General features: G+C 49.2%; 1 protein-coding gene across 1 annotated transcript in view; it reads left to right on the top strand.

Annotated features, from left to right (window-relative positions):
- Nucleotides 1-24,190, top strand: part of LOC132210429 (fibroblast growth factor 20-like) — a 71,699-nt gene that overhangs the window by 22,689 nt on the left and 24,820 nt on the right. The gene's annotated exons all lie outside the window — the stretch shown is intronic.

The raw sequence follows: 24,190 nt of genomic DNA, 5'->3' as shown, positions 1-24,190 counted from the left end.
CCATAGAGAGTCAGCACCTTCAGGAACTTTATCTGAGTGGGAATCAGCACCTTCAGGAAATGTATCCCACTGAGAGTCAGCACCTTCAGGAACTGTATCCCCGTGAGAGTCAGCTCCTTCAGGAACTGTATCCCCGTGAGAGTCAGCACCTTCAGGAACTGTATCCCAGTGAGAGTCAGCACCTTCAGGGACTCTATCCCAGTGTGACTCAGCACCTTCAGGAACTGTATCCCACTGAGTGTCAGCCCCTTCAGGGACAGTATCCCAGTGAGAGTCAGCACCTTCTGGATTTGTATCCCAGTGTGAGTCAGCACCTTCAGGAACTGTATCCCAATGAGATTCATATCCTTCAGATTCTGTATCCCAGTGAGTGTCAGCCCCTTCAGGGCCTGTATCCCAGTGAGGTTCAGCACCTTCAGGAACTGTATCCCACTGAGAGTCAGCACCTTCTGGATTTGTATCCCAGTGTGAGTCAGCACCTTCAGGAACTGTATCCCAATGAGATTCATATCCTTCAGATTCTGTATCCCAGTGAGTGTCAGCCCCTTCAGGGCCTGTATCCCAGTGAGGTTCAGCACCTTCTGGATTTGTGTCCCAATGAGAGTCAGCACTCTCAGGAACTATATCCCCATGAGATTCATCTCCTTTAGGAACTGTATCAGCACCTTCAGGCACTGTATCCCAGTGAGAGTCAGCACCTTCAGGAAGTGTATCCCAGTGAAAGTCAGCGCCTTCAGGAATAGTGCCACACTGAAAGTCTGCATCTTCAGGACTCTATCCGAGTGAGAATCAGCCCCTGCAAGATCTGTATCCCAGTGAGATTCAGCACCTTCAGGATCTGTATCCCAGTGAGAGTCATCACCTCCAGGAAATGTATCCCAAGGAGATTCGTATTCTTCAAGAACTATATCCCACTAAGAGTCAGCACCTTCAGGAACTGTATCCCAGTGAGAGTCATCACCTTCAGGAATTGTATCTCAGTGAGAATCAGTAACTTCAGGAACTGTAACCCAGTGAACTTCAGCTCCTTTTAGAACTGCATCCCAGTGAGAGTCAGCACCTCCAGGAAATATATCCCAATGAGATTCATATCCTTCAGGATCTGTATCCCAGTGAGTGTCAGCCCCTTCAGTGACTGTATCCCAGTGAGGCTCAGCACCTTCAGGAACTGAATCCCAGTGAGAGTCAGCACCTTCAGGATTTGAATCCCAGTGAGAGTCAGCACTCTCAGGAACTATATCCCAATGAGATTCATCTCCTTCAGGAACTGTATCAGCACCTTCAGGAACTGCATCCCAGTCAGAGACAGCACCTCCAAGAAATGTATCCCATTGATAATCAGCGGTTTTGGGATCTGTATCGCAGTGAGAGCCGGCATCTTCATGAACAGTATCCCAGTGAGAGTCGGCACGTTCAGGATCTGTCTCCCAGTGAGAGTGAGCACCTTCAGGGACCATATCCCTGTGAGAGTCATCACCTTCAGGAACTATATCCCAGTGAGATTCAACCCCTTCAGGAGTTGTATCCCAGTGAGAATCAGCAACTTTGGGATCTGTATCTCAGTCTGAATCAGCTCCTTCAGGAACTGTAACCCTGAGAGGATTCGCATTTTCAGGAACTTTGTCCCAGATTGAGAGTCAGCACCTTCAGGAACAGTATCCCAGTATGACTCAGCACTTTCAGGAACTGTATCCCACTGAGATTCAGTACCTTGAGGAACTGTGTCCCAGTGAGCTACAGCTCCTTTGGGAACTGTATCCCAGTGAGAGTCAGCACCTCCAGGAAATATATCCCAATGATATTCATATCCTTCAGGATCTGTATCACAGTGAGAGTCAGCACCTCCAGGAAATGTATCCCAATGAGATTCATCTCCTTCAGGAACTGTATCCCAGTGAGGGTCAGCACCTTCATGAACTTTATCCCAGTGAGAATCAGCACCGTCAGGAACTGTATCCCAGTGAAAGTCAGCACCTTCAGGAACAGTATCCCACAGAGAGTTAGCATTTTCAGGAACTTTGTCGCAAAGTGAGAATCAGCACCTTCAGGAACTGTATCCCAGTGACAGTCAGCACCTTCAGGAACTTTATCCCAGTGAGAATCAGCACCATCAGGAACTGTATCCCAGTGAAAGTCAGCACATTCAGGAACTGTATCCCACTGAGAGTCAGCACGCTCAGGAACTGTATCCCAGTTAGCTTCAGCACCTTCAGGAACCGTATCCCAATGAGTGTCAGCACCTTTGGGATCTGTATCCCAGTGAGAGTCAGTACCTTCAGGCACAGTATTCCAGTGAGTTTCAGCCCGCATAGGGACTGTATCCCAGTCAGAATCAGCACCTTTAGGAACTGAATCCCAGTGAGAGTCAGCACCTTCGGGTACTGTATCCCATTGAGAGTCAGCACCTTCAGGAACTGAATCCCAGTGAGAGTCAGCACCTTCGGGAACTGTATCCCATTGAGAGTCAGCATCTTCAGGAACTGTATCCCAATGAGAGTCAGCACCTTCAGGAACTGTTTCCCAGTGAAACTCAGCACCTTCAGGAATAGTGCCCCACTGCAAGTCAGCATCTTCTGGAGCTGTATCCCAGTGAGAATCAGCACCTTCAGGAAATGTATCCCACTGAGAGTCAGCACCTTCAGGAACTGTATCCCCGTGAGAGTCAGCTCCTTCAGGAACTGTATCCCAGTGAGAGTCAGCACCTTCAGGAACTGTATCCCACTGAGAGTCAGCACCTTCAGGAACTGTATCCCAGTGAGAGTCAGCTCCTTCAGGAACTGTATCCCACTGAGAGTCAGCACCTTCAGGAACTGTATCCCCGTGAGAGTCAGCTCCTTCAGGAACTGTATCCCAGTGAGAGTCAGCACCTTCAGGAACTGTATCCCAGTGAGAGTCAGCACCTTCAGGAACTGTATCCCCGTGAGAGTCAGCACCTTCAGGAACAGTATCCCATAGAGAGTCAGCACCTTCAGGATCTGTATCTCAGTGAGGTTCAGCACCTTCAGGAACTGTATCCCACTGAGAGTCAGCACCTTCTGGATTTGTATCCCAGTGTGAGTCAGCACCTTCAGGAACTGTATCCCAATGAGATTCATATCCTTCAGATTCTGTATCCCAGTGAGTGTCAGCCCCTTCAGGGCCTGTATCCCAGTGAGGTTCAGCACCTTCTGGATTTGTGTCCCAATGAGAGTCAGCACTCTCAGGAACTATATCCCCATGAGATTCATCTCCTTTAGGAACTGTATCAGCACCTTCAGGAACTGTATCCCAGTGAGAGTCAGCACGTTCAGGAAGTGTGTCCCAGTGAAAGTCAGCGCCTTCAGGAATAGTGCCACACTGAAAGTCTGCATCTTCAGGACTCTATCCGAGTGAGAATCAGCCCCTTCAGGAACTGTGTCCGAGTGAGAATCAGCCCCTGCAAGATCTGTATCCCAGTGAGATTCAGCACCTTCAGGATCTGTATCCCAGTGAGAGTCATCACCTTCAGGAAATGTATCCCAAGGAGATTCGTATTCTTCAAGAACTATATCCCACTCAGAGTCAGCACCTTCAGGAACTGTATCCCCCTGAGGGTCCGCACCTTCGGGAACTGTATCCCAGTGAGAGCCATCACCTTCAGGAATTGTACCTCAGTGAGAATCAGTAACTTCAGGAACTGTAACCCAGTGAACTTCAGCTCCTTTTAGAACTGCATCCCAGTGAGAGTCAGCACCTCCAGGAAATATATCCCAATGAGATTCATATCCTTCAGGATCTGTATCCCAGTGAGTGTCAGCCCCTTCAGTGACTGTATCCCAGTGAGGCTCGCAACTTCAGGAACTGAATCCCAGTGAGAGTCAGCACCTTCAGGATTTGAATCCCAGTGAGAGTCAGCACTCTCAGGAACTATATCCCAATGAGATTCATCTCCTTCAGGAACTGTATCAGCACCTTCAGGAACTGCATCCCAGTCAGAGACAGCACCTCCAAGAAATGTATCCCATTGATAATCAGCGGTTTTGGGATCTGTATCGCAGTGAGAGCCGGCATCTTCATGAACAGTATCCCAGTGAGAGTCGGCACGTTCAGGATCTGTCTCCCAGTGAGAGTGAGCACCTTCAGGGACCATATCCCTGTGAGAGTCATCACCTTCAGGAACTATATCCCAGTGAGATTCAACCCCTTCAGGAGTTGTATCCCAGTGAGAATCAGCAACTTTGGGATCTGTATCTCAGTCTGAATCAGCTCCTTCAGGAACTGTAACCCTGAGAGGATTCGCATTTTCAGGAACTTTGTCCCAGATTGAGAGTCAGCACCTTCAGGAACAGTATCCCAGTATGACTCAGCACTTTCAGGAACTGTATCCCACTGAGATTCAGTACCTTGAGGAACTGTGTCCCAGTGAGCTACAGCTCCTTTGGGAACTGTATCCCAGTGAGAGTCAGCACCTCCAGGAAATATATCCCAATGATATTCATATCCTTCAGGATCTGTATCACAGTGAGAGTCAGCACCTCCAGGAAATGTATCCCAATGAGATTCATCTCCTTCAGGAACTGTATCCCAGTGAGGGTCAGCACCTTCATGAACTTTATCCCAGTGAGAATCAGCACCGTCAGGAACTGTATCCCAGTGAAAGTCAGCACCTTCAGGAACAGTATCCCACAGAGAGTTAGCATTTTCAGGAACTTTGTCGCAAAGTGAGAATCAGCACCTTCAGGAACTGTATCCCAGTGACAGTCAGCACCTTCAGGAACTTTATCCCAGTGAGAATCAGCACCATCAGGAACTGTATCCCAGTGAAAGTCAGCACATTCAGGAACTGTATCCCACTGAGAGTCAGCACGCTCAGGAACTGTATCCCAGTTAGCTTCAGCACCTTCAGGAACCGTATCCCAATGAGTGTCAGCACCTTTGGGATCTGTATCCCAGTGAGAGTCAGTACCTTCAGGCACAGTATTCCAGTGAGTTTCAGCCCGCATAGGGACTGTATCCCAGTCAGAATCAGCACCTTTAGGAACTGAATCCCAGTGAGAGTCAGCACCTTCGGGTACTGTATCCCATTGAGAGTCAGCACCTTCAGGAACTGAATCCCAGTGAGAGTCAGCACCTTCGGGAACTGTATCCCATTGAGAGTCAGCATCTTCAGGAACTGTATCCCAATGAGAGTCAGCACCTTCAGGAACTGTTTCCCAGTGAAACTCAGCACCTTCAGGAATAGTGCCCCACTGCAAGTCAGCATCTTCTGGAGCTGTATCCCAGTGAGAATCAGCACCTTCAGGAAATGTATCCCACTGAGAGTCAGCACCTTCAGGAACTGTATCCCCGTGAGAGTCAGCTCCTTCAGGAACTGTATCCCAGTGAGAGTCAGCACCTTCAGGAACTGTATCCCACTGAGAGTCAGCACCTTCAGGAACTGTATCCCAGTGAGAGTCAGCTCCTTCAGGAACTGTATCCCACTGAGAGTCAGCACCTTCAGGAACTGTATCCCCGTGAGAGTCAGCTCCTTCAGGAACTGTATCCCAGTGAGAGTCAGCACCTTCAGGAACTGTATCCCAGTGAGAGTCAGCACCTTCAGGAACTGTATCCCCGTGAGAGTCAGCACCTTCAGGAACAGTATCCCATAGAGAGTCAGCACCTTCAGGATCTGTATCTCAGTGAGGTTCAGCACCTTCAGGAACTGTATCCCACTGAGAGTCAGCACCTTCTGGATTTGTATCCCAGTGTGAGTCAGCACCTTCAGGAACTGTATCCCAATGAGATTCATATCCTTCAGATTCTGTATCCCAGTGAGTGTCAGCCCCTTCAGGGCCTGTATCCCAGTGAGGTTCAGCACCTTCTGGATTTGTGTCCCAATGAGAGTCAGCACTCTCAGGAACTATATCCCCATGAGATTCATCTCCTTTAGGAACTGTATCAGCACCTTCAGGAACTGTATCCCAGTGAGAGTCAGCACGTTCAGGAAGTGTGTCCCAGTGAAAGTCAGCGCCTTCAGGAATAGTGCCACACTGAAAGTCTGCATCTTCAGGACTCTATCCGAGTGAGAATCAGCCCCTTCAGGAACTGTGTCCGAGTGAGAATCAGCCCCTGCAAGATCTGTATCCCAGTGAGATTCAGCACCTTCAGGATCTGTATCCCAGTGAGAGTCATCACCTTCAGGAAATGTATCCCAAGGAGATTCGTATTCTTCAAGAACTATATCCCACTCAGAGTCAGCACCTTCAGGAACTGTATCCCCCTGAGGGTCCGCACCTTCGGGAACTGTATCCCAGTGAGAGCCATCACCTTCAGGAATTGTACCTCAGTGAGAATCAGTAACTTCAGGAACTGTAACCCAGTGAACTTCAGCTCCTTTTAGAACTGCATCCCAGTGAGAGTCAGCACCTCCAGGAAATATATCCCAATGAGATTCATATCCTTCAGGATCTGTATCCCAGTGAGTGTCAGCCCCTTCAGTGACTGTATCCCAGTGAGGCTCGCAACTTCAGGAACTGAATCCCAGTGAGAGTCAGCACCTTCAGGATTTGAATCCCAGTGAGAGTCAGCACTCTCAGGAACTATATCCCAATGAGATTCATCTCCTTCAGGAACTGTATGAGCACCTTCAGGAACTGCATCCCAGTCAGAGACAGCACCTCCAAGAAATGTATCCCATTGATAATCAGCGGTTTTGGGATCTGTATCGCAGTGAGAGCCAGCATCTTCATGAACAGTATCCCAGTGAGAGTCGGCACGTTCAGGATCTGTCTCCCAGTGAGAGTGAGCACCTTCAGGAACCATATCCCTGTGAGAGTCATCACCTTCAGGAACTATATCCCAGTGAGATTCAACCCCTTCAGGAGTTGTATCCCAGTGAGAATCAGCAACTTTGGGATCTGTATCCCAGTCTGAATCAGCTCCTTCAGGAACTGTAACCCTGAGAGGATTCGCATTTTCAGGAACTTTGTCCCAGATTGAGAGTCAGCACCTTCAGGAACAGTATCCCAGTATAACTCAGCACTTTCGGGAACTGTATCCCACTGAGATTCAGTACTTTGAGGAACTGTATCCCAGTGAGCTACAGCTCCTTTGGGAACTGTATCCCAGTGAGAGTCAGCACCTCCTGTAAATATATGCCAATGAGATTCATATCCTTCAGGATCTGTATCACAGTGAGAGTCAGCACGTCCATGAAATGTATCCCAATGAGATTCATCTCCTTCAGGAACTGTATCCCAGTGAGAGTCAGCACCTTCATGAACTTTATCCCAGTGAGTGTCAGCAAACTTCTGGGACTGTCTCCCAGTGATGGTCGGCGCATTCAGGATTTGTATCCCAATGAGAGTCAGCACTCTCAGGAACTATACCCCAATGAGATTCATCTCCTTTAGGAACTGTATCAGCACCTTCAGGAACTGCATCCCACTCAGAGACAGCACCTCCAGGAACAGTATCCCAGCGAGATTCAGCCGCCACAGGGACTGTATCCCAGTCAGAATCAGCACCTTTAGGAACTGTATCCCAGTGAGTGTCAGCAACTTCACAAACTGTATCCCAGTGAGAATCAACTCCTTCAGGACTCTAACCCGGTAAAAGTTAGCACGTTCAGGAACTGTATCCCAGTGAGAGTCAGCACCTTCAGGATCTGTATTCCCCGTGAAAGTCAGCACGTTTCGGAACTGTATCACAGTGAGAGTCAGCACCTCCAGGAAATGTATCCCAATGAGATTCCTCTCCTCTGGAACTGTATCCCAGTGAGAGTCAGCACCATCACGAACTGTATCCCAGTGAGTGTCAGCCCTTCAGGGACTGTATCCCAGTGAGGGTCAGCACCTTCAGGAACTGTATCCCACTGAGATTCGGCACCTTCAGGAACTGTATCCCAGTGAGAGCCAGCACCTTCAGGAAGTGTATCCCAGTGAAAGTCAGCGGCTTCAGGAATAGTGCCCCACTGAAAGTCAGCATCTTCAGGACTCTATCCGAGTGAGAATCCGCCCCTTCAGGAACTGTGTCCGAGTGAGAATCAGCCCCTGCAAGATCTGTATCCCAGTGAGATTCAGCACCTTCAGGATCTGTATCCCAGTGAGAGTCATCACCACCAGGAAATGTATCCCAATGAGATTCGTATTCTTCAAGAACTATATCCCACAAAGAGTCAGCACCTTCAGGACCTGTATACCAGTGAGAGTCAGCACCTTCAGGAACTGTATCCCACTGAGAGTCGGCACCTTCAGGAAATGTATCCCACTGAGAGTCAGCACCTTCAGGAACTGTATCCCAGTGAGGTTCAGCACCTTCAGGAAATGTATCCCACTGAGAGTCAGCACCTTCAGGAACTGTATCCCACTGAGAGTCGGCACCTTCAGGAAATGTATCCCACTGAGAGTCAGCACCTTCAGGAACTGTATCCCAGTGAGAGTCAGCACCTTCACGAACTGTATCCCAGTGAGTGTCAGCCCCTTCAGGGACAGTATCCCAGTGAGGTTCAGCACCTTCAGGAACTGTATCCCACTGAGAGTCAGCACCTTCTGAATTTGTATCCCAGTGTGAGTCAGCACCTTCAGGAACTGTATCCCAATGAGATTCATATCCTTCAGATTCTGTATCCCAGTGAGTGTCAGCCCCTTCAGGGCCTGTATCCCAGTGAGGTTCAGCACCTTCAGGAACTGTATCCCAGTGAGAGTCAGCACCTTCTGGATTTGTGTCCCAATGAGAGTCAGCACTCTCAGGAACTATATCCCCATGAGATTCATCTCCTTCAGGAACTGTATCAGCACCTTGAGGAACTGCATCCCAGTGAGAGCCAGCACCTTCAGGAAGTGTATCCCAGTGAAAGTCAGCGCCTTCAGGAATAGTGCCACACTGAAAGTCTGCATCTTCAGGACTCTATCCGAGTGAGAATCAGCCCCTTCAGGAACTGTGTCCGAGTGAGAATCAGCCCCTGCAAGATCTGTATCCCAGTGAGATTCAGCACCTTCAGGATCTGTATCCCAGTGAGAGTCATCACCTCCAGGAAATGTATCCCAAGGAGATTCGTATTCTTCAAAAACTATATCCCACTAAGAGTCAGCACCTTCAGGAACTGTATCCCCCTGAGGGTCAGCACCTTCGGGAACTGTATCCCAGTGAGAGTCAGCATCTTCAGGAACTGTATCCCAATGAGAGTCAGCACCTTCAGGAACTGTTTCCCAGTGAAACTCAGCACCTTCAGGAATAGTGCCCCACTGCAAGTCAGCATCTTCTGGAGCTGTATCCCAGTGAGAATCAGCACCTTCAGGAAATGTATCCCACTGAGAGTCAGCACCTTCAGGAACTGTATCCCCGTGAGAGTCAGCTCCTTCAGGAACTGTATCCCAGTGAGAGTCAGCACCTTCAGGAACTGTATCCCACTGAGAGTCAGCACCTTCAGGAACTGTATCCCAGTGAGAGTCAGCTCCTTCAGGAACTGTATCCCACTGAGAGTCAGCACCTTCAGGAACTGTATCCCCGTGAGAGTCAGCTCCTTCAGGAACTGTATCCCAGTGAGAGTCAGCACCTTCAGGAACTGTATCCCAGTGAGAGTCAGCACCTTCAGGAACTGTATCCCCGTGAGAGTCAGCACCTTCAGGAACAGTATCCCATAGAGAGTCAGCACCTTCAGGATCTGTATCTCAGTGAGGTTCAGCACCTTCAGGAACTGTATCCCACTGAGAGTCAGCACCTTCTGGATTTGTATCCCAGTGTGAGTCAGCACCTTCAGGAACTGTATCCCAATGAGATTCATATCCTTCAGATTCTGTATCCCAGTGAGTGTCAGCCCCTTCAGGGCCTGTATCCCAGTGAGGTTCAGCACCTTCTGGATTTGTGTCCCAATGAGAGTCAGCACTCTCAGGAACTATATCCCCATGAGATTCATCTCCTTTAGGAACTGTATCAGCACCTTCAGGCACTGTATCCCAGTGAGAGTCAGCACCTTCAGGAAGTGTATCCCAGTGAAAGTCAGCGCCTTCAGGAATAGTGCCACACTGAAAGTCTGCATCTTCAGGACTCTATCCGAGTGAGAATCAGCCCCTGCAAGATCTGTATCCCAGTGAGATTCAGCACCTTCAGGATCTGTATCCCAGTGAGAGTCATCACCTCCAGGAAATGTATCCCAAGGAGATTCGTATTCTTCAAGAACTATATCCCACTAAGAGTCAGCACCTTCAGGAACTGTATCCCAGTGAGAGTCATCACCTTCAGGAATTGTATCTCAGTGAGAATCAGTAACTTCAGGAACTGTAACCCAGTGAACTTCAGCTCCTTTTAGAACTGCATCCCAGTGAGAGTCAGCACCTCCAGGAAATATATCCCAATGAGATTCATATCCTTCAGGATCTGTATCCCAGTGAGTGTCAGCCCCTTCAGTGACTGTATCCCAGTGAGGCTCAGCACCTTCAGGAACTGAATCCCAGTGAGAGTCAGCACCTTCAGGATTTGAATCCCAGTGAGAGTCAGCACTCTCAGGAACTATATCCCAATGAGATTCATCTCCTTCAGGAACTGTATCAGCACCTTCAGGAACTGCATCCCAGTCAGAGACAGCACCTCCAAGAAATGTATCCCATTGATAATCAGCGGTTTTGGGATCTGTATCGCAGTGAGAGCCGGCATCTTCATGAACAGTATCCCAGTGAGAGTCGGCACGTTCAGGATCTGTCTCCCAGTGAGAGTGAGCACCTTCAGGGACCATATCCCTGTGAGAGTCATCACCTTCAGGAACTATATCCCAGTGAGATTCAACCCCTTCAGGAGTTGTATCCCAGTGAGAATCAGCAACTTTGGGATCTGTATCTCAGTCTGAATCAGCTCCTTCAGGAACTGTAACCCTGAGAGGATTCGCATTTTCAGGAACTTTGTCCCAGATTGAGAGTCAGCACCTTCAGGAACAGTATCCCAGTATGACTCAGCACTTTCAGGAACTGTATCCCACTGAGATTCAGTACCTTGAGGAACTGTGTCCCAGTGAGCTACAGCTCCTTTGGGAACTGTATCCCAGTGAGAGTCAGCACCTCCAGGAAATATATCCCAATGATATTCATATCCTTCAGGATCTGTATCACAGTGAGAGTCAGCACCTCCAGGAAATGTATCCCAATGAGATTCATCTCCTTCAGGAACTGTATCCCAGTGAGGGTCAGCACCTTCATGAACTTTATCCCAGTGAGAATCAGCACCGTCAGGAACTGTATCCCAGTGAAAGTCAGCACCTTCAGGAACAGTATCCCACAGAGAGTTAGCATTTTCAGGAACTTTGTCGCAAAGTGAGAATCAGCACCTTCAGGAACTGTATCCCAGTGACAGTCAGCACCTTCAGGAACTTTATCCCAGTGAGAATCAGCACCATCAGGAACTGTATCCCAGTGAAAGTCAGCACATTCAGGAACTGTATCCCACTGAGAGTCAGCACGCTCAGGAACTGTATCCCAGTTAGCTTCAGCACCTTCAGGAACCGTATCCCAATGAGTGTCAGCACCTTTGGGATCTGTATCCCAGTGAGAGTCAGTACCTTCAGGCACAGTATTCCAGTGAGTTTCAGCCCGCATAGGGACTGTATCCCAGTCAGAATCAGCACCTTTAGGAACTGAATCCCAGTGAGAGTCAGCACCTTCGGGTACTGTATCCCATTGAGAGTCAGCACCTTCAGGAACTGAATCCCAGTGAGAGTCAGCACCTTCGGGAACTGTATCCCATTGAGAGTCAGCATCTTCAGGAACTGTATCCCAATGAGAGTCAGCACCTTCAGGAACTGTTTCCCAGTGAAACTCAGCACCTTCAGGAATAGTGCCCCACTGCAAGTCAGCATCTTCTGGAGCTGTATCCCAGTGAGAATCAGCACCTTCAGGAAATGTATCCCACTGAGAGTCAGCACCTTCAGGAACTGTATCCCCGTGAGAGTCAGCTCCTTCAGGAACTGTATCCCAGTGAGAGTCAGCACCTTCAGGAACTGTATCCCACTGAGAGTCAGCACCTTCAGGAACTGTATCCCAGTGAGAGTCAGCTCCTTCAGGAACTGTATCCCACTGAGAGTCAGCACCTTCAGGAACTGTATCCCCGTGAGAGTCAGCTCCTTCAGGAACTGTATCCCAGTGAGAGTCAGCACCTTCAGGAACTGTATCCCAGTGAGAGTCAGCACCTTCAGGAACTGTATCCCCGTGAGAGTCAGCACCTTCAGGAACAGTATCCCATAGAGAGTCAGCACCTTCAGGATCTGTATCTCAGTGAGGTTCAGCACCTTCAGGAACTGTATCCCACTGAGAGTCAGCACCTTCTGGATTTGTATCCCAGTGTGAGTCAGCACCTTCAGGAACTGTATCCCAATGAGATTCATATCCTTCAGATTCTGTATCCCAGTGAGTGTCAGCCCCTTCAGGGCCTGTATCCCAGTGAGGTTCAGCACCTTCTGGATTTGTGTCCCAATGAGAGTCAGCACTCTCAGGAACTATATCCCCATGAGATTCATCTCCTTTAGGAACTGTATCAGCACCTTCAGGAACTGTATCCCAGTGAGAGTCAGCACGTTCAGGAAGTGTGTCCCAGTGAAAGTCAGCGCCTTCAGGAATAGTGCCACACTGAAAGTCTGCATCTTCAGGACTCTATCCGAGTGAGAATCAGCCCCTTCAGGAACTGTGTCCGAGTGAGAATCAGCCCCTGCAAGATCTGTATCCCAGTGAGATTCAGCACCTTCAGGATCTGTATCCCAGTGAGAGTCATCACCTTCAGGAAATGTATCCCAAGGAGATTCGTATTCTTCAAGAACTATATCCCACTCAGAGTCAGCACCTTCAGGAACTGTATCCCCCTGAGGGTCCGCACCTTCGGGAACTGTATCCCAGTGAGAGCCATCACCTTCAGGAATTGTACCTCAGTGAGAATCAGTAACTTCAGGAACTGTAACCCAGTGAACTTCAGCTCCTTTTAGAACTGCATCCCAGTGAGAGTCAGCACCTCCAGGAAATATATCCCAATGAGATTCATATCCTTCAGGATCTGTATCCCAGTGAGTGTCAGCCCCTTCAGTGACTGTATCCCAGTGAGGCTCGCAACTTCAGGAACTGAATCCCAGTGAGAGTCAGCACCTTCAGGATTTGAATCCCAGTGAGAGTCAGCACTCTCAGGAACTATATCCCAATGAGATTCATCTCCTTCAGGAACTGTATCAGCACCTTCAGGAACTGCATCCCAGTCAGAGACAGCACCTCCAAGAAATGTATCCCATTGATAATCAGCGGTTTTGGGATCTGTATCGCAGTGAGAGCCGGCATCTTCATGAACAGTATCCCAGTGAGAGTCGGCACGTTCAGGATCTGTCTCCCAGTGAGAGTGAGCACCTTCAGGGACCATATCCCTGTGAGAGTCATCACCTTCAGGAACTATATCCCAGTGAGATTCAACCCCTTCAGGAGTTGTATCCCAGTGAGAATCAGCAACTTTGGGATCTGTATCTCAGTCTGAATCAGCTCCTTCAGGAACTGTAACCCTGAGAGGATTCGCATTTTCAGGAACTTTGTCCCAGATTGAGAGTCAGCACCTTCAGGAACAGTATCCCAGTATGACTCAGCACTTTCAGGAACTGTATCCCACTGAGATTCAGTACCTTGAGGAACTGTGTCCCAGTGAGCTACAGCTCCTTTGGGAACTGTATCCCAGTGAGAGTCAGCACCTCCAGGAAATATATCCCAATGATATTCATATCCTTCAGGATCTGTATCACAGTGAGAGTCAGCACCTCCAGGAAATGTATCCCAATGAGATTCATCTCCTTCAGGAACTGTATCCCAGTGAGGGTCAGCACCTTCATGAACTTTATCCCAGTGAGAATCAGCACCGTCAGGAACTGTATCCCAGTGAAAGTCAGCACCTTCAGGAACAGTATCCCACAGAGAGTTAGCATTTTCAGGAACTTTGTCGCAAAGTGAGAATCAGCACCTTCAGGAACTGTATCCCAGTGACAGTCAGCACCTTCAGGAACTTTATCCCAGTGAGAATCAGCACCATCAGGAACTGTATCCCAGTGAAAGTCAGCACATTCAGGAACTGTATCCCACTGAGAGTCAGCACGCTCAGGAACTGTATCCCAGTTAGCTTCAGCACCTTCAGGAACCGTATCCCAATGAGTGTCAGCACCTTTGGGATCTGTATCCCAGTGAGAGTCAGTACCTTCAGGCACAGTATTCCAGTGAGTTTCAGCCCGCATAGGGACTGTATCCCAGTCAGAATCAGCACCTTTAGGAACTGAATCCCAGTGAGAGTCAGCACCTTCGGGTACTGTATCCCATTGAGAGTCAGCACCTTCAGGAACTGAATCCCAGTGAGAGTCAGCACCTTCGGGAACTGTATCCCATTGAGAGTCAGCATCTTCAGGAACTGTATCCCAATGAGAGTCAGCACCTTCAGGAACTGTTTCCCAGTGAAACTCAGCACCTTCAGGAATAGTGCCCCACTGCAAGTCAGCATCTTCTGGAGCTGTATCCCAGTGAGAATCAGCACCTTCAGGAAATGTATCCCACTGAGAGTCAGCACCTTCAGGAACTGTATCCCCGTGAGAGTCAGCTCCTTCAGGAACTGTATCCCAGTGAGAGTCAGCACCTTCAGGAACTGTATCCCACTGAGAGTCAGCACCTTCAGGAACTGTATCCCAGTGAGAGTCAGCTCCTTCAGGAACTGTATCCCACTGAGAGTCAGCACCTTCAGGAACTGTATCCCCGTGAGAGTCAGCTCCTTCAGGAACTGTATCCCAGTGAGAGTCAGCACCTTCAGGAACTGTATCCCAGTGAGAGTCAGCACCTTCAGGAACTGTATCCCCGTGAGAGTCAGCACCTTCAGGAACAGTATCCCATAGAGAGTCAGCACCTTCAGGATCTGTATCTCAGTGAGGTTCAGCACCTTCAGGAACTGTATCCCACTGAGAGTCAGCACCTTCTGGATTTGTATCCCAGTGTGAGTCAGCACCTTCAGGAACTGTATCCCAATGAGATTCATATCCTTCAGATTCTGTATCCCAGTGAGTGTCAGCCCCTTCAGGGCCTGTATCCCAGTGAGGTTCAGCACCTTCTGGATTTGTGTCCCAATGAGAGTCAGCACTCTCAGGAACTATATCCCCATGAGATTCATCTCCTTTAGGAACTGTATCAGCACCTTCAGGAACTGTATCCCAGTGAGAGTCAGCACGTTCAGGAAGTGTGTCCCAGTGAAAGTCAGCGCCTTCAGGAATAGTGCCACACTGAAAGTCTGCATCTTCAGGACTCTATCCGAGTGAGAATCAGCCCCTTCAGGAACTGTGTCCGAGTGAGAATCAGCCCCTGCAAGATCTGTATCCCAGTGAGATTCAGCACCTTCAGGATCTGTATCCCAGTGAGAGTCATCACCTTCAGGAAATGTATCCCAAGGAGATTCGTATTCTTCAAGAACTATATCCCACTCAGAGTCAGCACCTTCAGGAACTGTATCCCCCTGAGGGTCCGCACCTTCGGGAACTGTATCCCAGTGAGAGCCATCACCTTCAGGAATTGTACCTCAGTGAGAATCAGTAACTTCAGGAACTGTAACCCAGTGAACTTCAGCTCCTTTTAGAACTGCATCCCAGTGAGAGTCAGCACCTCCAGGAAATATATCCCAATGAGATTCATATCCTTCAGGATCTGTATCCCAGTGAGTGTCAGCCCCTTCAGTGACTGTATCCCAGTGAGGCTCGCAACTTCAGGAACTGAATCCCAGTGAGAGTCAGCACCTTCAGGATTTGAATCCCAGTGAGAGTCAGCACTCTCAGGAACTATATCCCAATGAGATTCATCTCCTTCAGGAACTGTATCAGCACCTTCAGGAACTGCATCCCAGTCAGAGACAGCACCTCCAAGAAATGTATCCCATTGATAATCAGCGGTTTTGGGATCTGTATCGCAGTGAGAGCCGGCATCTTCATGAACAGTATCCCAGTGAGAGTCGGCACGTTCAGGATCTGTCTCCCAGTGAGAGTGAGCACCTTCAGGGACCATATCCCTGTGAGAGTCATCACCTTCAGGAACTATATCCCAGTGAGATTCAACCCCTTCAGGAGTTGTATCCCAGTGAGAATCAGCAACTTTGGGATCTGTATCCCAGTCTGAATCAGCTCCTTCAGGAACTGTAACCCTGAGAGGATTCGCATTTTCAGGAACTTTGTCCCAGATTGAGAGTCAGCACCTTCAGGAACAGTATCCCAGTATAACTCAGCACTTTCGGGAACTGTATCCCACTGAGATTCAGTACTTTGAGGAACTGTATCCCAGTGAGCTACAGCTCCTTTGGGAACTGTATCCCAGTGAGAGTCAGCACCTCCTGTAAATATATGCCAATGAGATTCATATCCTTCAGGATCTGTATCACAGTGAGAGTCAGCACGTCCATGAAATGTATCCCAATGAGATTCATCTCCTTCAGGAACTGTATCCCAGTGAGAGTCAGCACCTTCATGAACTTTATCCCAGTGAGTGTCAGCAAACTTCTGGGACTGTCTCCCAGTGATGGTCGGCGCATTCAGGATTTGTATCCCAATGAGAGTCAGCACTCTCAGGAACTATACCCCAATGAGATTCATCTCCTTTAGGAACTGTATCAGCACCTTCAGGAACTGCATCCCACTCAGAGACAGCACCTCCAGGAACAGTATCCCAGCGAGATTCAGCCGCCACAGGGACTGTATCCCAGTCAGAATCAGCACCTTTAGGAACTGTATCCCAGTGAGTGTCAGCAACTTCACAAACTGTATCCCAGTGAGAATCAACTCCTTCAGGACTCTAACCCGGTAAAAGTTAGCACGTTCAGGAACTGTATCCCAGTGAGAGTCAGCACCTTCAGGATCTGTATTCCCCGTGAAAGTCAGCACGTTTCGGAACTGTATCACAGTGAGAGTCAGCACCTCCAGGAAATGTATCCCAATGAGATTCCTCTCCTCTGGAACTGTATCCCAGTGAGAGTCAGCACCATCACGAACTGTATCCCAGTGAGTGTCAGCCCTTCAGGGACTGTATCCCAGTGAGGGTCAGCACCTTCAGGAACTGTATCCCACTGAGATTCGGCACCTTCAGGAACTGTATCCCAGTGAGAGCCAGCACCTTCAGGAAGTGTATCCCAGTGAAAGTCAGCGGCTTCAGGAATAGTGCCCCACTGAAAGTCAGCATCTTCAGGACTCTATCCGAGTGAGAATCCGCCCCTTCAGGAACTGTGTCCGAGTGAGAATCAGCCCCTGCAAGATCTGTATCCCAGTGAGATTCAGCACCTTCAGGATCTGTATCCCAGTGAGAGTCATCACCACCAGGAAATGTATCCCAATGAGATTCGTATTCTTCAAGAACTATATCCCACAAAGAGTCAGCACCTTCAGGACCTGTATACCAGTGAGAGTCAGCACCTTCAGGAACTGTATCCCACTGAGAGTCGGCACCTTCAGGAAATGTATCCCACTGAGAGTCAGCACCTTCAGGAACTGTATCCCAGTGAGGTTCAGCACCTTCAGGAAATGTATCCCACTGAGAGTCAGCACCTTCAGGAACTGTATCCCACTGAGAGTCGGCACCTTCAGGAAATGTATCCCACTGAGAGTCAGCACCTTCAGGAACTGTATCCCAGTGAGAGTCAGCACCTTCACGAACTGTATCCCAGTGAGTGTCAGCCCCTTCAGGGACAGTATCCCAGTGAGGTTCAGCACCTTCAGGAACTGTATCCCACTGAGAGTCAGCACCTTCTGAATTTGTATCCCAGTGTGAGTCAGCACCTTCAGGAACTGTATCCCAATGAGATTCATATCCTTCAGATTCTGTATCCCAGTGAGTGTCAGCCCCTTCAGGGCCTGTATCCCAGTGAGGTTCAGCACCTTCAGGAACTGTATCCCAGTGAGAGTCAGCACCTTCTGGATTTGTGTCCCAATGAGAGTCAGCACTCTCAGGAACTATATCCCCATGAGATTCATCTCCTTCAGGAACTGTATCAGCACCTTGAGGAACTGCATCCCAGTGAGAGCCAGCACCTTCAGGAAGTGTATCCCAGTGAAAGTCAGCGCCTTCAGGAATAGTGCCACACTGAAAGTCTGCATCTTCAGGACTCTATCCGAGTGAGAATCAGCCCCTTCAGGAACTGTGTCCGAGTGAGAATCAGCCCCTGCAAGATCTGTATCCCAGTGAGATTCAGCACCTTCAGGATCTGTATCCCAGTGAGAGTCATCACCTCCAGGAAATGTATCCCAAGGAGATTCGTATTCTTCAAAAACTATATCCCACTAAGAGTCAGCACCTTCAGGAACTGTATCCCCCTGAGGGTCAGCACCTTCGGGAACTGTATCCCAGTGAGAGCCATCACCTTCAGGAATTGTACCTCAGTGAGAATCAGTAACTTCAGGAACTGTAACCCAGTGAACTTCAGCTCCTTTTGGAACTGCATCCCAGTGAGAGTCAGCACCTCCAGGAAATATATCCCAATGAGATTCATATCCTTCAGGATCTGTATCCCAGTGAGTGTCAGCCCCTTCAGTGACTGTATCCCAGTGAGGCTCAGCACCTTCAGGAACTGAATCCCAGTGAGAGTCAGCACCTTCAGGATTTGAATCCCAGTGAGAGTCAGCACTCTCAGGAACTATATCCCAATGAGATTCATCTCCTTCAGGAACTGTATGAGCACCTTCAGGAACTGCATCCCAGTCAGAGACAGCACCTCCCAGAAATGTATCCCATTGATAATCAGCGGTTTTGGGATCTGTATCGCAGTGAGAGCCAGCATCTTCATGAACAGTATCCCAGTGAGAGTCGGCACGTTCAGGATCTGTCTCCCAGTGAGAGTGAGCACCTTCAGGAACCATATCCCTGTGAGAGTCATCACCTTCAGGAACTATATCCCAGTGAGATTCAACCACTTCAGGAGTTGTATCCCAGTGAGAATCAGCAACTTTGGGTTCTGTATCTCAGTCTGAATCAGCTCCTTCAGGAACTGTAACCCTGAGAGGATTCGCATTTTCAGGAACTTTGTCCCAGATTGAGAGTCAGCACCTTCAGGAACAGTATCCCAGTATGACTCAGCACTTTCAGGAACTGTATCCCACTGAGATTCAGTACCTTGAGGAACTGTATCCCAGTGAGCTACAGCTCCTTTGGGAACTGTATCCCAGTGAGAGTCAGCACCTCCAGGAAATATATGCCAATGAGATTCATATCCTTCAGGATCTGTATCACAGTGAGAGTCAGCACCTCCATGAAATGTATCCCAATGAGATTCATCTCCTTCAGGAACTGTATCCCAGTGAGTGTCAGCACCTTCAGGAACTGTTTCCCAGTATGACTCAACACCTTCAGGAACTGTATCCCAGTGAAAGTCACCACTGTCAGGAACTGTATCCCAATGAGAGTCAACACCTTCAGGAACTGTATCCCAGTGAGAGTCAGCACCTTCAGGGTTTGTATCCCAGTGTGAGTCAGCATCTTCAGGAACTATATCTCAATGCGATTCATCTCCTTTAGGAACTTTATCAGCACCTTCAGGAACTGCATTCCAGTCAGAGACAGCACCTCCAGGAAATGTGCCCCAAAGAGAATCAGTGGCTTTGAGATCTGTATCCCAATGAGAGTTAGCACCTTTAGTAACTGTATCCCAGTGAGATTCAGACCCTTCAGGAACTATATCCCAGTGAGATTCAGCCCCTGCAGGTAATGTATCTCCCTGCGATTCATCTCCTCCAGGAACTGTATCCCAGTGAGGGTCAGCACCTTCAGGAAATGTATCCCAGTGAGTGTCAGCACCTTCAGGAACTGTATCCCAGTGAGAGTCAGCACCTTCAGGATTTGTATCCCAGTGTGAGTCAGCACTCTAATGAACTATATCCCAATGAGATTCACCTCCTTTAGGAACTGTATCAGCACTTTCAGGAACTGCATCCCAGTCAGAGACAGCACCTCCAGGAAATGTATCCCCGTGAGAATCAGCGGCTTTGCGATCTGTATCCCAGTGAGAGCCAGCATCTTCAGAAACAGTTTCCCAGTGAGAGTCGGCACGTTGAGGAACTGTATCCCAGTGAGATTCAGCCCCTTCAGGAACTGTATCCCAGTGAGTTTCAACCCCTTCAGGAGTTGTATCCCAGTGAGAATCAGCAACTTTGGGATCTGTGTCCCAGTCTGAATCAGCTCCTTCAGGAACTGTAACCCTGAGAGGATTCGCATTTTCAGGAACTTTGTCCCAGATTGAGAGTTAGCACCTTCAGGAACAGTATCCCAGTATGACTCAGCACTTTCAGGAACTGTATCCCACTGAGATTCAGTACCTTGAGGAACTGTATCCCAGTGAGCTACAGCTCCTTTGGGAACTGCATCCCAGTGAGAGTCAGCACCTCCAGGAAATATATCCCAATGAGATTCATATCCTTCAGGATCTGTATCCCAGTGAGAGTCAGCACCTTCACGAACTGTATCCCAGTGAGAGTCAGCACCTTCAGTGACTGTATCCCAGTGAGCTTCAGCACCTTCAGGAACTGTATCCCAGTGAGTGTCAGCCCCTTCAGGGACTGTATCCCAGTGAGGTTCAGCCCCTATAGGAACTGTATCGCAGAGAGAGTCAGCACCTTCAGGATTTGTATCCCAGTGAGAGTCAGCACTCTCAGGAACTATATCCCAATGAGATTCTTCTCCTTCAGGAACTGTATCAGCACCTTCAGGAACTGCATCCCAGTCAGAGACAGCACCTCCAAGAAATGTATCCCAGTGATAATCAGCAGTTTTGGGATCTGTATTGCAGTGAGAGTCAGCACCTTCAGGAACTGTATCCCTGTGAGAGTGAGCACCTTCAGGATCTGTATCCCAGTGAGAGTCAGCACCTTCAGGAACGGTATCCCAGTGAGAGTCAACACCGTCAGGCACTGTATCCCAGTCAGAGTCAGCACCTTCGGGAGCTGTATCCCAGTGAGACTCAGCACCTTTGGGATCTGTATCCCAGTGAGAGTCAGTACCTTCAGGAACAGTAGCACCCTGAGATTCAGCCCCCACAGGGACTGTATCCCAGTCAAAAGCAACACCTTTCGGAACTGTATCCCAGTGAGAGTCAGCACCTTCAGGAACGGTCTCCCAGTCAGAGTCAGCAACTTCCGGTACTGTATCCCAGTGAGGGTCTGCTACTTCACGAGTTGTATCCCAGTGAGAATCAGCACCATCAGGAATTGTATCCTAGTGAGAGTCAGCACCTTCAGGAACAGTATCCCAGTGAGATTTAGGCCCCACAGGGACTGTATCCCAGTCAGAATCAGCACCTTCAGGAACTGTATCCCAGTGAGAGTCAGCACCTTGGGTAACTGTATCCCAGTGAGAATCAACCCCTTCAGGACTATATCCCGGTGAAAGTTAGCACCTTCAGGACCTGTATCCCCGTGAAAGTCAGCACGTTTAGGAACTGTATCCCATTGAGAGTCAGCACCTTCAGGAACTGTATCCCATTAAAAGTCAGCATCTTCAGGGGCTCTATCCTAGTGAGAATCAACACCTTCAGGAACTGTATCCCAGTGAGATTCAGCTCCTTTGGGAACTGTGTCCCATTGAGAGTCAGCACCTCCAGGAAATGTATCCCAATGAGATTCCTCTCCTTCTGGAACTATATCCCAGTGAGAGTCAGCACCTTCAGGAACTGTATCCCAGTGAGTGTCAGCAACTTCACGAACTGTATCCCAGTGAGAGTCAGCACCTTCAGGAACAGTATCCCATAGAGAGTCAGCACCTTCAGGAACTTTATCCCAGTCAGTCTCATCCCCTTTTTGGACTGTCTCCCAGTCTGCATCAGCTCCTTCAGGATCTGTATCCCAGGGAGATTTAGCATTTTCAGGAACTTTGTCCCAGAGTGAGAGTCAGTACCTTCAGGAACAGTATCCCAGTGAGTTTCAGCCCCCACAGGGACCGTATCCCAGTCAGAATCAGCACCTTTAGGAACTGTGTCGCAGTGTGAGTCAGCACCATCAGGAACTGTATCCCAGTGAGAGTCAGCACCATCAGGAACTGTATCCCAGTGAGAATCAGAACCTTCAGGAACTGTATCCCAGTGAGTGTCAGCCCCTTCAGGGACTGTATCCCAGTGAGGGTCAGCACCTTCAGGAAATGTATCCCAGTGAGAGTCAGCACCTTCAGGAACTGTATCCCAGTGAGAGTCAGCACCTTCAGGATTTGTATCCCAGTGTGAGTCAGCACTCTAATGAACTATATCCCAATGAGATTCACCTCCTTTAGGAACTGTATCAGCACTTTCAGGAACTGCATCCCAGTCAGAGACAGCACCTCCGGGAAATGTATCCCAGTGAGAATCAGCGGCTTTGCGATCTGTATCCCAGTGAGAGCCAGCATCTTCAGAAACAGTTTCCCAGTGAGAGTCGGCACGTTGAGGAACTGTGTCCCAGTGAGATTCAGCCCCTTCAGGAACTGTATCCCAGTGAGAGTCAGCACCTTCAGGAACTGTATCCCCCTGAGGGTCAGCACCTTCAGGAACTGTCTCCCAGTGAGATACAGCCCCTTCAGGAACTGTATCCCTGTGAGTTTCAACCCCTTCAGGAGTTGTATCCCTGAGAATCAGCAACTTTGGGATCTGTATCCCAGTCTGAATCAGCTCCTTCAGGAACTGTAACCCTGAGAGGATTCGCAGTTTCAGGAACTTTGTCCCAGATTGTGAGTCAGCACCTTCAGGAACTGTATCCCAGTGAAAGTCACCACTGTCAGGAACTGTATCCCAATGAGAGTCAACATCTTCAGGAACTGTATCCCAGTGAGAGTCAGCACCTTCAGGGTTTGTATCCCAGTGTGAGTCAGCATCTTCAGGAACTATATCTCAATGCGATTCATCTCCTTCAGGAATTTTATCAGCACCTTCAGGAACTGCATCCCAGTCAGAGACAGCACCTCCAGGAAATGTATCCCAGTGAGAATCAGCGGCTTTGAGATCTGTATCCCAATGAGAGTTAGCACCTTTAGTAACTGTATCCCAGTGAGATTCAGTCCCTTCAGGAACTATATCCCAGTGAGATTCAGCCCCTTCAGGAAATATATCTCCCTGCGATTCATCTCCTGCAGGAACTGTATCCCAGTGAGAGTCAGCACCTTCAGGAAATGTATCCCAGTGAGAGTCGGCACCTTCAGGAACTGTATCCCAGTGAGATTCAGCCCCTTCAGGAAATATATCTCCCTGCGATTCATCTCCTCCAGGAACTGTATCCCAGTGAGAGTCAGCACCTTCAGGAACAGTATCCCAGTGAGAGTCGGCACGCTCAGGAACTGTGTCCCAGTGAGATTCAGCCCCTTCAGGAACTGTATCCCAGTGAGAGTCAGCACCTTCAGGAAATGTATCCCACTGAGAGTCAGCACCTTCAGGAACTGTATCCCAGTGAGAGTCAGCACCTTCAGGAACTGTATCCCACTGAGAGTCGGCACCTTCAGGAAATGTATCCCACTGAGAGTCAGCACCTTCAGGAACTGTATCCCAGTGAGGGTCAGCACCTTCGGGAACTGTATCCCAGAGAGAGTCAGCACCTTCTGGGACTGTATCCCAGTGAGAGTCAGCACCTTCAGGAACTGTATCCCAGTGAGAGTCAGCACCTTCAGGAACAGTATCCCAGTGAGAGTCGGCACGCTCAGGAACTGTGTCCCAGTGAGATTCAGCCCCTTGAGGAACTGTATCCCAGTGAGAGTCAGCACCTTCAGGAACTGTATCCCCCTGAGGGTCAGCACCTTAGGGAACTGTATCCCAGAGAGAGTCAGCACCTTCTGGGACTATATCCCAGTGAGAGTCAGCACCTTCAGGAACTGTATCCCAGTGAGAGTCAGCACCTTCAGGAACTGTATCCCAGTGAGAATCAGCACCTTCAGGAACTGTATCCCAGTGAGAGTCAGCACCTTCAGGGACTGTATCCCAGTGAGAGTCAGCACCTTCAGGAACTGTATCCCAGTGAGAGTCAGCACCTTCAGGGACTGTATCCCAGTGAGAGTCAGCACCTTCAGGAACTGTATCCCAGTGAGAGTCAGCACCTTCAGGAACTGTATCCCAGTGAGAGTCAGCACCCTCAGGAACTGTATCCCAGTGAGAGTCAGCCCCTTCAGGGACTCTATCCCAGTGAGTGTCAGCACCTTCAGGAACTGTATCCCAGTGAGAGTCAGCACCTTCAGCAACTGTATCCCAGTGAGTTTCAACCCCTTCAGGGACTGTATCCCAGTGAGAGTCAGCACCTTCGGGA

This window comes from Stegostoma tigrinum, chromosome 12 (genome assembly GCF_030684315.1).
Source record: "Stegostoma tigrinum isolate sSteTig4 chromosome 12, sSteTig4.hap1, whole genome shotgun sequence".
NCBI classification, from domain to species: Eukaryota; Metazoa; Chordata; class Chondrichthyes; order Orectolobiformes; family Stegostomatidae; genus Stegostoma; species Stegostoma tigrinum.
This window is presented reverse-complemented; position numbering and strand designations above follow the sequence as displayed.